The sequence below is a fragment of the Dipodomys merriami genome, unplaced genomic scaffold, assembly GCF_024711535.1.
Source record: "Dipodomys merriami isolate MVZ:Mamm:240054 unplaced genomic scaffold, mDipMer1.0.p SCAF_292, whole genome shotgun sequence".
NCBI classification, from domain to species: domain Eukaryota; kingdom Metazoa; phylum Chordata; class Mammalia; order Rodentia; family Heteromyidae; genus Dipodomys; species Dipodomys merriami.
In genome coordinates, this window is record NW_027204404.1 from 114181 (window position 1) to 129471 (window position 15291).

The following is a 15291-nucleotide window of genomic DNA, read 5'->3' on the forward strand; positions in this document are numbered from 1 at the left end:
GTCAAAGCTCATAGAATTAACAAACTTTAGACCATAATAACAATAATGCGCCTTGTCAAGGTTAAAATGTGTTTGTGACTTTAACTAAGTATCACAATTCCACAATACTGTGAAATACATGTAATCACCTGTCTCAATTTTTACAAAAAATGTGAGAATGGAAGGGTTAGGAGGAACGGGTGACAATGTTATCAGATACCTTGTATTTGTGTACTGTTTTGTAGAATGGGAACTTCTTTGTACAACTATTCAAAGATGATAATAATAATAAGTGTTTAAAAAATAGACATTAGGATGAAAATAAAAATTTCAAATAAAAATAAGAAATTAAATCCAGTTGGAAATAAAATTTCTTTGAGGAGAGTAGTTTAGTTTATTCTATTGCAAGTCTCACTTCAGAAATAAATTAAAAAACTAGACCCCACGTAAGTGAAATAAACTAAGAAATAGAGTTGAAAAAAGAAAATAAGAAACTCCACCCACTCTTTCTTGCCTGGTCAGCTGGTGTGGGTAAAAATTCATCATGCTCCTGAATTAGAACCGAAGTGGCAAGGACCTTACTTGGTGGTGCTAAATTCACTGTCACCTATTATATTAGCACGAAAACAGCATTGGATCCATCAGTCTCAAGTGGAATAGGTAGTGGACCAATATAGATAGAAGGCTGCAAGATGAACTGTTAAGGATAAGACTTACTAAGTATTAATTAGTGCTAACTAGTGTGTTTCTATAATTTACTTGTTTTCTATTAAATTTACCTTTTAAGCCTGTTCATTTGGTGGAGTGAAGGGAATTTTTAGGATTTGGTTAGAAGGAATCAAGGATTTGATTGGACATAAAAAACATTGGGGGATATATGAAGCAGCATGGTACTAATAATGAGCAGGGACCAATAATCGATGTTGCCCCATGACCTGGCCCACTGGAGTGCATGGGGCATGCCACACAAGTGAGAAGGGCATGCTGCTGGAGGGGATAGGATGTCATCCTCACATGATGAGCTGTGAAGAATTGATTGGGGAACAGGCAGTTTGTGAAGTGATGGTTGAAAACTATTAGGTAGGAAACCCACTGGAGTGATGGAGGGGTTCAACCTATATATAGGCTGCATGATCAGAGCAATGGAATTGGAGAAAATCAAGGAATGACCTCCAAGGAAGGAAGTGGTGAGACAGCAGGAGAGGAAACACCTGGGCGAAGAGGAATTTGAGGGAGAACAGGAGGGGAAGGAAGCCAATTGGCTACCCGTCCAGAGAAGTGTAGTGGAGAGGCCTAAAGAGAAGAAAGAAGTGATGGAAGGGAAAAAAAGGAAATGAAGGAAAAGTCTATAAAGAAGGACGTAATAAGGGAAAAGGAAAAAGCCTTACCTACTGAAGTTTGGAACATGGAGATGATAATTTGGGGGGTTGGTGTTTTGCAAACCAATTAACTATACCTATTGGACGTCTGAGGTTTGGTGGTTGGGGTTGGGCTGTCACTGAGTGTACAGCCCAGGACAAGGTAAATGCAGGCCCATTTCTAGTGTAAATAAAGTTATCTTCAATGTGCCTCATTGGATTGTCTTGTGTTTTATGCATCATAAATGTGCAAGTTTACAAATTAATAGGCTCAACGGCCACGAGTTTTGTAAAATGTTATGAGGTCATAATAGGTTTGAAAAACCCAATGGAACAGTGATATCACAATGTCAATATGATGTCACAATATCGAGTGATAATACTATTTTGATGTTATACTTAGTTGGTGATGCTATAATGGTGATGAGTTCACAATAGGTTTAGCATTTTAAAATAGGTCACCATAGTTTTTTTTTTTTTTTTAATTGTGAAAATACTGTACAGAGGGGTTACAATTACAGGGGCAAGATAATGAGTACATTTCTTATCAAGCATTGTAGCCTCCTCCTTTGTTTCCCCTTCCCATCCCTTCCCATACTTACCTGGCAGGGAAAATACCTCGATCACACAATAGGTTTATGAAGACAGTTATGATATCAGTTATGATGTCAGTTCCACCCAGGAGAAATTCAACCAGCCCAGGCAGAAAAAACTCCGCCCACAGAGGAGTGACTTTCTTCACCAGGTAAACACAGCCAGAGTCTGCCTCTCCCTACAACAGCCTAGAAAACAATTGAAATTCAGAAAACATAAATCCCGAGAAAAGCTCCAAGCTGGGCTCTGTGAGTGTCTCAGGAGTTAGCCCCTCAGGGTAAAGCTACTGTTTGCTGAAAGACCTCAACCCTACCCAGAACCTAGCCTCATCACAGCATCTCAAAACTAGAGGAAACAGCCATCTTTCTCTTTTGTGTTACTCCAAGCAGATCTCCCTCCCCCTGAACTAGCCTGGGGGGAGGATCAAAAAACCATGCCTAACACAGAGCATTTTCTGCCTGCCCAAACAGACAAGAAACCAATCAAGCCATAGGAAAACCAAACACCACAAGCGGAGCCGAGAGTCTACCAAGAGACTCGTTATGGAGACAGGGGAGATACAGGGTCTTCCCATTCACCCCCCCACAAAAAAAAAAAAAAACAAAAAATCAAGTTACTCTTTTTTGAAACTTTTCTTAAATTTTTATTTTTTAAAAGTGTTTTCTGTTAATCTTTTTTTTCTCATAATTTTTATTTTTGGTGTGTGTGTGTGTGTGTGTTTAAACTCTTTTGAGCTTTTGGTCCTTTTTTACTGTTTTCATTTTTTTCTCTCTTTTTTTTTGCATAATTTAATTGCTGTTCTGCTCATCCCAAAATATATACCTGTCATTAATTATTAGACCTTATTCCCTATTGTGTACATACTTAATCCAGAAAATTATTACTCAATTCACAAGCTCTTAGGCTTAACTTCTTTAAAAGCAGTATCATCTCTTTATACCTACATAATTATTAATTAACTAAAATTAATATTTTTTATTTTTTTGCTTTCATGTTTCTTTCTATCCCTCCCCTCTTCTAATCCTATCCTTTTCTTCTCTCAGTATCATTTCTTTAAACGTACATAATTTTTAAGTGTTTCAATTCTTAAATTTAGTTTTTGTTTTTCCAATTTTCTTTTTTTTAAATTTCTCTCCTGTCATTCTGTCCAATCCATTTCCCTCTCTGAGATTGGGAATTGGTTAAATTTACTGTCCTTTTACCCCTCCACATCCCTCTAGTCATATTTGTCCCCACATTTTTTCCTGAAGCTAATAATTTCTGGTTTGCCAAATCCTTTTTTGTTGTTTGAAGCACAGTAATACATAGTTGTTTGTTTGATATTGAATAGATTGTATCTGTTGAATTAGATTGTATCGGCAGCCATTTTGATTTTGCAACTACAGGACTCTGGCTGATGCTTGCCTTAAAATAGTGTTCTAGCACAAAATTTGTGTTGCTTTTATACCAAATGTGAAGAAGTAGCCAAAAAGCACAATAAAAATGGCAAGTCCAGATATCCCAACTCCCACTCATGTTAATCAGGTGACAGAATTGTTAATGAATAATCCAGAGAAGCTCCTTAAAACCTGTACATACACTACTAGTAAACATGGTGAATGAAATGATTGAATTTGCAAAGGACTCAGTTTGAGCGTGATAGGGAGCGAGAGGAGGCAAACCAAAGATTAATACAGGTATCTTGTAAGCATTAGGAAGCTACTTAAAGATTAATGCAGGAATTGCAAAAGCAGGTTGAGAAGAGTCAAAGATAAATACAGGAAATGCATGAGCAGGCAGAGCACAGCCATAGAGAATTACTGGAATTGCGTGAATATGACGAAATTAATCAAAGAGTAATACAGGAATTATGAGAGCAGGGTGAGACTAGACAAAGATCAATAGAGGAATTCATGGAATCAATAAACAGATTGCTGAAGGAAGTCATGGAGACCACAAATGGAATGCTGAATGGAGCCCTACTGAAAGAATGGGTGTCCAGGGAAACCATAACCAATCAACTAAGAGATTTGAAAAACTGAACACAAAATTAAGGAAGTAAAGAATTTCACACAAGATCTAAAACAAAGCTCCAACAAAGATTTTGAAGCCATCAAAGCTGACCAATTAGAAGAAAAAGGAATAAAAAAAAGTAGAAAGTCTTGACAGTAGGTTAGACCATGTGGAAGATTCAATCTCGGGGATTGAAGACAGCCTATATATTATAGAGAAAAAATATAAAATTATGCAAAACAAATCCAAAAAATATGATAGATCTATCCAACATTTGGAAGACACCATCAGAAGGCCTAATCTGAGGATAATGGGTGTAGAGGAGCACCTAGAAAAAGAAGTTAATGGTCCAGAAAAATTATTTAACAGAAACCTAGCAGAGAACTTCCCAAACATATAAAAAGATAGGCCTATTCAGATGTAAGTAGCTTATAGAAAATCAAATAGACCAAAACAGAACAAGATATCCCACTGTCAGATTATAATCTGCACAGGATCAATTCAGACCCAGGAATGGAGCCTTAACGATCTAAAGGAGAAAAGAACAATCACCTATAAACAGAAACCAATTAGAATCATCCCAGATTTCTCAGCAGAGTCGATTAAAGGAAGAAGAGCCTGGAATGGTGTATGCCATGCGCTAAAGTCAAACAACTATCTGCCAAGAATACTGTACCCAGCTAAACTATACTTCATAACCGAAGGTCGAATAAAAACTGTCCATAGCAAAGAAACAGTGAAACAATGTATCTCCAACAAACCAGCCCTACAAAAGACAAAAGTATCCTACACATAGAAAACCAACAAGACCACAGTAAGAGCCAAGAAACAGTATTCATGGGAACAAAATTAGAGCTCAACACCCTTTGTGATAAAAGCTCTGTAAAAACTGTGAATCCAGTCAACATTCCTCAATACAATAAAGGCTTTATATGACAAACCTACAGCCAGCATTGTACTTAATGGTGAAAAACTAAAGCCATTTCTTCTTAACTCAGGAACGAGACAAGGTTGTCCACTCTCTCCACTTCTCTTCAATTTAGTATTAGAATGCCTAGCTACAGCAAAAGACAAGATGCAAGTATAAAAGGGATCCAAATAGGGAAAGATGATGTAAAACTCTCCATATATGCAGATGACATGATGTTGTCTTTAAATAATCCCACCGACTCCACTCCGAAATTATTCATGCTGATTCAAAACGTTGGCAAAATAACAAGGGAAAAAGTAACTCTCCAAAATCAATGGATTTTTTGTATGCCAACAATGAGAAAAGCATGGCTGAAATCAAGAAAGCAACTCCATTCATAATAGCCCATAAAAATTAAAATACCTAGGTATTAACTTAATCAAAGATGAGAGGGACCTTTATGATGCAAATTTTAAAAACCTGAAAAAGGAAATAAAAACGGAACTTAGAAAGTGGAAAAACCTCCCATGCTCCTGGATTTGAAGAATCAAATCGTGAAAATGACAATATTTCCCTAGGCTATCTACAAATTCAATGTGATGCTTATCAATATTAAAACTCATTCATCAAGAAAATAGAAGAAGAATTCCAAAAATTCATATGGAACAATAAAAGACTCTGAAGAGCAAAAATGTTCAACAGAAAGGATAGTGATAGAGGAATATTAATACCAAATTTCAAACTCTACTTCAAAGCCATAGTAATCAAAACAGCTTGGTACTGGCACAAGAACAGACCGCAGGACCAATGGAATAGAATTGTAAACCCAGAAATGAACTTACAGACCTATAGCCACCTAATCATCACTAAAGGAGCTAAGAAATAGAATGGAAGAAAGCTTCTTCTGTAAATGGTGCTGACAAAATTGGTTAATCACTTGTAGAAAACTAAAGCTAGATCCATATATATCACCCTGAAAGAGAAACAAAGGAGGAGGCTACAATGCTTGATAAGAAATGTACTCATTATCTTGCACATGTAATTGTAACCACTCTGTACAGTATTTTCACAATAAAATAAATAAAAATTAAAAAAAAGAATCAAATCGAAATGAATGAAAGACCTCAGAGTCAAAGCAGACACCCTGAAAACATTGCAGGACAAATTAGGGGATAACCTATGTGTCCTTGGCACAGGCTGAAATTTTCTTAATGGAGACCCAGAAACACAATAGATCAAAGAAAGTTTGGACAAATGGAATTGAATGAAATTGCAGAGCTTCTTAATTATTATTTACCATACCTAAGATATGCAACCAACTCAGATGCCCCTCAGTAGATGAATGGATCGATAAAATGGGGCAATAACGCTTGATAAGAAATGTACTTGTTATCTTGTCCATGTAATTGTAACTCCTCTCTATGGTATTTTTACAATAAAAAAATGTGGTATATATAAACAATGGATTTCTATGCCTCCATCAGAAAAAATGGCATTGCCCCATTTGTTACAAAATGGAAAGACTTGGAAAAAAATTATATTAAGTAAAGTAATCCAGGCCAAAATAAACCTAGCTTCCATGGTTTCCCTTATTTGCAATAGCTAGTATATGTCGGAGATAAACACAAACTGTCAGACAAGTTGATGTTAGGTGAAATGAAGACCAAGATAAGGACTCAAATGGTTTTTCTTTCTTGCTGTTGTTTCTACCATATTTACAAGATGATTTCTTTGTGGCTTTTTATGTCCTTCCCCATGAAATAGCCTCTATTTTCACTGTATTTGATGTTGATATAATTTGGGGAGGGGAAGAAAAAAACAAATTGGGATTCATGTGAACCCATTGCAACAATGACATATACAAGACGTTAAGTCGAAAATCAAACTTTACAACTTCGGCACAGGGGGACAAGGCACAAAGGGAGATGGGAAGGGATGGGACGGGGAAACAAGAAAGGAGGCAACAATGCTTGATAAGAAATGTACTCATTACTTTGTTCATGTAATTGTAAACCCTCGGTACATATTTTCACTTTAAAAAATCATGAAATAATAAAGTAAAAATCCATGCCAATATTTTTTTGCATGTCGTGGGGCTTGAATATTGAGCCTGGGCATTGTCCCTGTGCTATTCAGCTCAAGAATAACACCGTACCACTTGAGACACAGTGCCGTTTCTAGTTTGAAAGAGATATATTGGCACTAAGAGTCTCACACACTTTTCTGCCCAGGCTGGTTTTGAACCACTATGCTTAGATCACAGAATTTAGGGTAGCTAGGATTTCAGCATGGGCCACCAAAGCCCAGAATCAAGACAAGTTTAAAACAGCAAGCTTATTGAACCATCTGGCTTTTTCTAATAAACAATGTTATTTTTCAGCATTAATTTATAACTGTGAGTAATTTTTAGGTGTAACTTGGAATTTTTCAATAGAACCAAATATAACTGTTACTATTACTCGGTATCTTACAAAACCACTGTAATTGACTTTTCCAAAAGGCAATTATTACATACTATATTACTCATCATTATTATTACACTCTATATTACATATAGTGTGAAGTGAAAATAGTTTGGACCATTTCATACAAATTAGTAGATACTACTTTAACATTATAAATTCAGAACTGTGATTTTAAATGAAGGAAAGAAGATTTCCGAGTTAAAATGAAATATATATATGTAATGTGTCCCAACTGAATCAAAAATTCTGATTTTATACAGAGAAAAATATTTTCTTTCCACGAAAGTCTTTGAAGTAATACCATTGGAAATAGTGAGACAAGAGGAGAAAGAATTAAAATCATGTCAAACAATGTCTGTTATTCTGCTATCCCTTCCACTATGAAGACCTGCCCATTCCCAGATGTCACAAAATTTCAAGTGTCTCTCTTAGAATCTATTTGGAATAATTCTAAATTACTGACTATTTTTGTAATTTCTGTTATATGAAACAAAATATTGACACAAAACAATTGAAATAAAACACACACATATGTTGAAGTCACCACAACTGGAAAAACAACCAACAAAGTAGAACTTCCCCTGAAACAAAAACATGTTTTGCCCAGTTCTTTTTAAGCACAAAAACCTCAAATACATGTTAACTTGGAGTAGAGCCATAAAGAAAACTGTGTCTCAGAAATATGGTTGTGCTAATTTGTAATTACATTCATCAAGATGAACCTAATGTAGCAAACCCCTTGAATGGATCAAATTGTTTAAAACGAATGTGACTCTATGAGGAGTGAGATCTGCACATATTTAAATGAATAAAATAACAAAATCAAGGCATACTTAAAAAATTCACAAAAGCAATGAATAAGTCCAATATTATCCATATTGAGAACTAATTCCTACTGATTTAACAAGAAAAAATATGCAACTAATAGAATCTGAGCAGTGTACAAGAGTGTATATACTTTATACTATTCCAAAACTATACACTTCGTAGAAGATTAAATGTGGGTAATCTAAAGGAGAACATCAACACATGATATAAATGAAATGAAAAATCTCATGAAAAGAGACAAGTAGTTTCTGGAAAATAATAGCTTAACAAGTGGTGGTGAAAATCTTTCTAGTACTGAGAAAATTGCATACCTATTTATTTAGATCCCAAAAAAGACCCCAGTAACTCAAGCTGATTTGAAACTTTGGCAAAGTAGCAAGATACAGCTGTGACATTATTATGGATGTTGACTCTGGCATGGAATTCATTTCCTCTTTGATCTGACAAATGGATATATGAAAGAACATAATTTCTCCAACTAAATATCAAGACTTAACTAAACATATCACAAGAAAAGTCATAATGTAATCTGTATTGGTACTGGGATAAGAGAAAAATCGGTCATAGTGATTCTGTATTTATTGTAAATGTTGATGTTTCTTATAAATTATTTCCTTTAGTTTGCATTTTCAAAATATTGTGTTACATGATGTATATCTTGGTAACTAATTTTGAATGCCTCCTTAAATTTTGTCCTGTGTATAATGTATCTCTTCTATTCCTAACCCATGAAATGATTTTGATTCCAAAAACATTCTAATACCCACTGTTTATAATACACAAAATCTCATAAGCATGACACCAGTAAGCATTGGTTAACATTTAGATACCAAGGTCTCATGACTGATGAGGCCTATCTGCATGAGTTACATTGTACCTAGATTCCACAGCTTAAATTTAGCCACTGTTAAAAAATGTTTATATCTTTATTTATCACCCATCAGAGATTAAATCTGAGTATAAAGCCTAAGGAAAACGATAAAGAAAGAATTTAGCTTTTCTGTATATAAAGTAAACAAAATGCAGCATAGAGTAACTCACTGGTTTAAAGTCAACCTATTTCACCAAAACATTCTAAGCATTACCTTACAATGCGTTTAATTCTCATGAAGGGAATGGGGAATATGAGAAGAGGACTAACCAAGCACTGTCTCTAAATTTTGCTATAAACATTTCTGATAAAAACTGTTTGAATAATTGATTTAAATATATCCTAGTTTCATATACCAAATTACATTCATTAAATGGGATATAACAATTAACTAAAGAAAGTACTGGCAGAAAAAATGGCACCTCTATACTATGTGACACCCAATTCTGAGGTCTTTCATTATGCCTCCATTTAATGAATGTGATTGTTTAAATGTTTCATAAAGTAATAATTAAAATTGATCAGTATATTATAATCTAATTGTTTACAATTTTATCCTAGAAAAATTTAAGAACTTCACATTCATTCATGACAGACATCACATTCCATTGGTATTCATATGGATAAGGAATGAGTTTCTTAGGATCTCCTGCCATTTGGAGGTGGCAGTACCAGGATTCGAAATGTGGGCTCCAGCTCCCACCCGAGGATAGGGAACTCACTGGTATGTTCAAAAATTACAACAAAACCAATGATTAGGCAAGCACCAGTGGCTCTCAGAAGTCCTCCTTGATACTTACAAGGTTGTGATAGGAGGATCATGGTTAAAGTCACCCTAGGCAGAAAAGTCGTTAAGAGCCCTGTCCAACTTCAGGGCCAACAAAGCCAGAAGTATAGCCATATAACTCTAGTGTTCCAGGGCTAGCCTTAAGTAAAACAGCTCATGGACTTTGCCCAGATCCTGAGTTCAAGGTCCAGGAGTGGCAACAAACAGACATACAAAATAATCTGTGCAGCCAACTGCCTAAAGCAGGTCACCCTCTGCAGCCTTTATTTACATTTTATTATGAGGCCAGTGCAGGAACAGTCACAAACCAGGCAGGGGAAGAGAAAATCAGGTTTCTTAGAAGTAACCAGTATTCAGAAAATTAAAATTGGGGACCCAAAATGGTAGCATAATTATGTAAAAACTACCAATAAGAAAAAGATGAGGGGGCTGGGAATGTGGATTAGTGAGAGAGTGCTTGTCTAGCATGAAAGAAGCCCTGGGTTTGATTCCTCAGTAGCACATTCAAGAAAAAGCCACAAATGGACTTGGATGTCAGAAAGAAAAAAGGGAAAACTTCCCAGTCATAAGGTCTTCTGCAGTGTGCCAGGACACCAACATGGTCTTCACACAATCACTTCTCAGGCAGCCGAGGGCCCCAGAGTCAACAGGGCAGTGGCAGGTTCTAACTCAGGCGATGGGAACCAGAAGAGAAAGGGCTCTACCTCTCCATGGATTGGGGATTTGCCTTAATGATGTGGATAATGAAGGAAGGAGAATAGACTGACAAAGGTAGAAGAAGGGCCTTCAAATCTGACAGATGGAGAGTCAAAAAACCCACTCCCGATCTTAGCTTTGGTAAATAATGCTGCAATAAACATAGTTGTGCTGGTAGCTTTAGTGTGGCCTTGTTTGTAAACATTTGGATAAATGCCCAAAAGTGGGACTGCTGGGTCAAAGGGGAGCTGAATGTGGAGTCTTTTGAGGAATCCCCATAGTACTTTCCAAATTGGTTGAACAAGTTTACACTCCCACCAACAATGAAGTAAGGTTCCCTTCTGTCCACATCCCCTCCAGCATCTCTTGTTATTAGAATTCTTGATTTTTGCCATTCTAACTGGGGTATGGTGGTATCTCAATGTTGTTTTGATTTGCATTTCTTTTATGGCTAGGGAGGTTGAGCATTTCTTCATGTGTCTATTGGCCATCCTTCTTTCTTCTTCAGAGAAGTTTCTCTTTAAGTCATTAGCCCACTTATTTATTGGGCAGTTGCTTCTTTGAGGATTTGTTGTTGGGGGATTTAATTTTTTGAGTTCCAAGTATATTTTAGATATGAGACCCTTGTCCATTGCATGGAAAGTGAAGATGTTCTCCCAATCTGTGGGCTTTCTATTGATCTTGCTAGCTATGTCTTTTGCCATGTAGAAGCTCTGCAACTTCATGCAATCCCATTTGTCCAACCTGTGTTTGATGTATTGTGTTTCCTGGTCTCTATTAAGAAAATTTCGGATTGCGCCAAGGAGACCTAGGGTTTTTCCTATTCCATCCTTTAATGTTTTCAGAGTGTCTGCTTTAACTCCGAGGTCTTTGATCCATTTGGAGTTTATTCTGGTGCAGATGGATATACAAGGATCTAGCTTTAGTTTTCTAGAAGTAGTTAACCAATTTTGCCAGCACCATTTACTGAAGAGGCTGTCTTTCTTCCATTCTATTTTTTTTAGCTCCCTTATCAAAGATTAGATGGCTATAGGTGTGTAGGTTCATTTCTGGGTTTTCAATTCTATTCCATTTGTCCTGAGGTCTGCTCTTGTGCCAGTACCAAGCTGTTTTGATTAATATGGCTTTATAGTAGAGTTTGAAATTTGGTATTGATATTCCTCCAGCAGTGTTCTTTCCGTTGAGGAGCGTTTTTGCTCTCTGGGGTGTTTTATTCTTCCATATGAATTTTTGGATTGCCTCTTCTATTTCCTTGAAGAATGACGTTGGGAATTTGATAGGTATCGCATTGAATTTGTAGATAGCCTTGGGAATTATTGCCATTTTCACGATATTAACCTTTCCATTCCAGGAGCATGGAGTTTTTCCCATTTTCTAAGTTCTGTTTTGATTTCCTTTTTCAAGTTTTAAAGTTTTCATCATAGATGTCCTTCACTTCTTTGGTTAAGCAAATTCCTAGGTATTTTATTTTTTGTGGGGCTATACAAATGGAGTTGCTTTCCTAATTTCAGCCCGACATTTCTCATTGTTGGCATACAGAAAAACCATTGATTTTTGAGGGTTAATTTTATAACCTGCTACTTTGCCAAAGTTTTGAATCAGCTTGAGTAATTTGGGAGTGGAGTCTATGGGAATTTTAAATACAAGATCATGTCATCTGCAAAGAGGGAGAATTTTATTTCTTTTTTCCCTATATGTATCCCCTTTATGTCAGCATATTGCAGCATTATTTCCCATAGCCAAGATATGGAACCCACCCAGATGCCCCTCAGTAGATGAATGGGTCAAAAATGTGGTATATATACACAATGGAATTCTATGCTTCCATCAGAAAGAATGATATTGCCCCATTTGTTTGGTAATGGAAAAGATTGGAAAGAATTTTATTAAGGGAAGTAAGCCAAGCCCAAAGAAACATAGGTCCCATGATTTCCCTTATTTGCAATATCTAGTATATGTATGAGTCAAGCAGAAAAGATCAGATAAGGTGATGTTAGGAAAATGAACCCTAAGTGTCGCTACCGCCTCGACCAGCAAGGAAGACGCGACACCGAACTCTTCTCTCTGCAGTTTATTCAGGACCTTTTAGTAATCTTCTGACCCCAACCCCGGGGAGCAATCCCCACAGCCTTAAGTACCCGCTGGGTAGCCAACCCTGATACGCCACGTGGGAACCACCAATAGGTTCAGGTGCGCGGAAGTAAGCCAGATTCTTTGCCTTAGCCATGTAAGGAGTTGTTTACCATGAGAGCACTCGCCATTGGGAAGGCGGAGGGCAAAAGCCGGCGCCATCTTCCAGGTGCGGCCTCTCGCAGCTCTCTACAGTTCCCCCTTTTTTGTTTAAAGAACACAGATGAGAATAGAGGTCTGATCCCTGTTGTGCAATGCAAGGACTGCATACAAGCCTTCTCCCAGAGGGTACCTTCTCTAGGGATGACTCAGCCTGTCCATTGATTCGTTTTTCACAAGGACGGGAAAAGGCGAATCGAACCCGTGTGCAATCAAACATGCTCTCCTCGAGGGCAAAACTCATGCCTCTCGACTGCAGTACTTTGGCTTTGCAATCTGTGTTCATTGTTTTAGGGTGGCAAGCCACGCTTGGCGGGACTGACCTGCTCCAATGACTGTAAAGGCTTGGATAATCATGGCTGCACTGCGACGCTGAGAACCTCTAATTTGGCAAATGCACCACAGACATATCAAAGAGGCTAACACCAGAAGGCCTGTCAGGGCTCCTAAACCCGCCCATTCCTTAAGATGATTCATAGCAGCAGAGATCCATGAAGATAACCCCTCCCCCAATCCGGCATCCACTCAGGTCAAGTTCACCATGACGATGGCAACCCTGAGCTGTTCCATCAGGCTGTCGAACTCCCCAGTTCAATTACCTAAAAGATAACTAGACAACTGTTTAGGCAAATTTGCAGCGTTTTTTGAATAGGTTTTTTCCTGGGCCTGAACTCTGGACCTGGGTGCTGTCCCTCAGCTCTTCAGCTCAAGGCCAGCGCTCTACCACTTGAACTACAGTGCCACTTCCAGCTTTTTTCTCTTCTTTTTGCTTATATGGTACTGGGGAATCGAACCCAGGGCCTCATGAATGCAGAGGAAGTGCTATACCACTGAGCCACCTTCCCAGCCCCTTTCCTTAAGATGATTGGGTCATAGCATTAGGAGCATCCTCAGGCACAGGCACCCAACGAGACATGTGGGTAACTAAAGCATATTTAAACTTTGAGGCATTCCAGCATTGGGTTACTGCACGAGGTAAGTTCTTCCATACTCACAATGAACAAAAATGGGGGATACACGCACACAGAGGTAGGCCTGTGAGTAATAGAAGATTTAGGTTTAACACTTTGGCCGCCGCAACCCGTAGCAGTTGCCACAACACCAGTCACGGTACCAGAACCCGAAGAGGCTGTAATCAAGGAAACAGTTATGCATCATGTCGTACGGGCATCAGTCTCGGGAACACAGACAGGGTTCCCCATCTCGGTACTGGTCTTCCCGGTTGCACCATCACAAGGATGAGCAGGAGGACCATCACCCCCCGCATCTCATGCCTCTTCACACTGGGATTTTCTAGTGAGGCGTTCAGGCACCCACACCGGATCTTGTTCGTCCTGAGGAAAAACACAAACAGAGCCTCGTGCCCATGTCAGTACGGGATCGGGCCCACGTCAGAGCCCTGTTAAGACATCCTTCCATTTTACCATCCCTTTTGCTGGGCCATAAGGTTCATTATGTCTATCTGCTGCGGATTGACTCTGAGCATCCAAATTTAAAAAATTAATAGTAAATAAAGCAAGAGAAAGTCTTTCCTTTGGGGTACGGCCATGGCCAATTCCCCCCTTTTGTTTTTGTAGGCACTCTTTTATCGTGCGGTGAGCACGTTCCACAATGCCTTGGCCTTAGGGATTGTAGGGCAAACCATGTATAAGTTGCACCTCCATTTGATGACAAAAGGAGGCAAACTGTTGTCCTGTGTACACAGGTCCATTGTCAGTCTTAAGTTGATAAGGTTTTCCCCAGGCTGCCCAGGCCTCCAAACAATGGGCAATAACATTGCGTGCCTTTTCTCCAGCCAAGGACGTGGCATATATAACACCTGAACAGGTGTCCACAGACACGTGTACATATTTTTGGTGTCCAAACTCAGAGATGTGAGTCACATCCATCTGCCAAACTTTTAGAGGGAGCAAACCCCGGGGATTAAGCCCAACACTAGGCGGATGCTGATAAATTACACATCGAGGACAGTCTAATATCACCTGTCTCGCATCGGCTCGAGAAATTTGAAATTTTTGTTGTAGTGCTTTTGAATTAACATGAAATGTTTTATGAAAGGTTTTGGCTCTGTCTAAGACAGAGCTAATAAATACTCATTCTTGTCTGGTCCATTGATCCACTACATCATTTCCTTTGCCCAGGGGTCCTGGCAGGCCCATATGAGCCCGAATATGCAAGGGATAAAAGCATGATTTTCTCTGCCAAATCAACTGTTGTAATTGTTGAAACAATGGACCAACCGGACTGGAACTCTTAATAGGTCCGGCAACCTCTAAAACCTTGAGAGCATTAATAACATAAGCAGAATCAGATATTAAATTAAAAGAAAACGGTCATGATTCAAAAACTTTTATAACAATTTTTAACTCTACCATCTGAGGAGCACCGGGCTGAAACTGGTGTTGTACCGGTCGTTGTGCCTCAACCATGTATACACCACATCCCGTTTTTGAGCCATCAGTAAATACATTAGGGGCACTTACAATAGGTTGAGAAGTCGTTACCTTAGGAAAGATAATTGG